The sequence below is a fragment of the Equus caballus genome, chromosome X (assembly GCF_041296265.1).
Source record: "Equus caballus isolate H_3958 breed thoroughbred chromosome X, TB-T2T, whole genome shotgun sequence".
In the NCBI taxonomy this organism is placed as follows: domain Eukaryota; kingdom Metazoa; phylum Chordata; class Mammalia; order Perissodactyla; family Equidae; genus Equus; species Equus caballus.
The window spans coordinates 66088358-66088702 of NC_091715.1; positions in this window are offsets into that span (position 1 = coordinate 66088358).

Below are 345 nucleotides of genomic sequence, written 5' to 3' on the forward strand. Positions count from 1 at the left end.
GGCCGAGCGGCGGGCCGGCCGGCGGGCCTAGGAGGGCGCGAGCGAGGCAGGGAGCGGCGCGGAGCCGGCGGCGGGCGGGCGGGCGGGCGAGGAGCGGCGCTGGGCGAGCGAGCGAGTGGAGCGCGGCGGCCGGGCCCGCACGGCGGCGCTGAGAGGCGCAGAGCTGCGCCGAGCCGAGACGGCCGGGACAGGGTGCGAGGCGGGCGTCCGCCGGCGCGGCGTGGAGTGGCGCGGAGCCGAGGGCAGCTGAGGGGCCCGACACTATGAGGAGTGCGGCGCCGCCGCCGCAGCCGCCACCGCCCCAGCGCCCCGCACCGCCCCCCGCCGGGACGCTGGGCAGCGCCT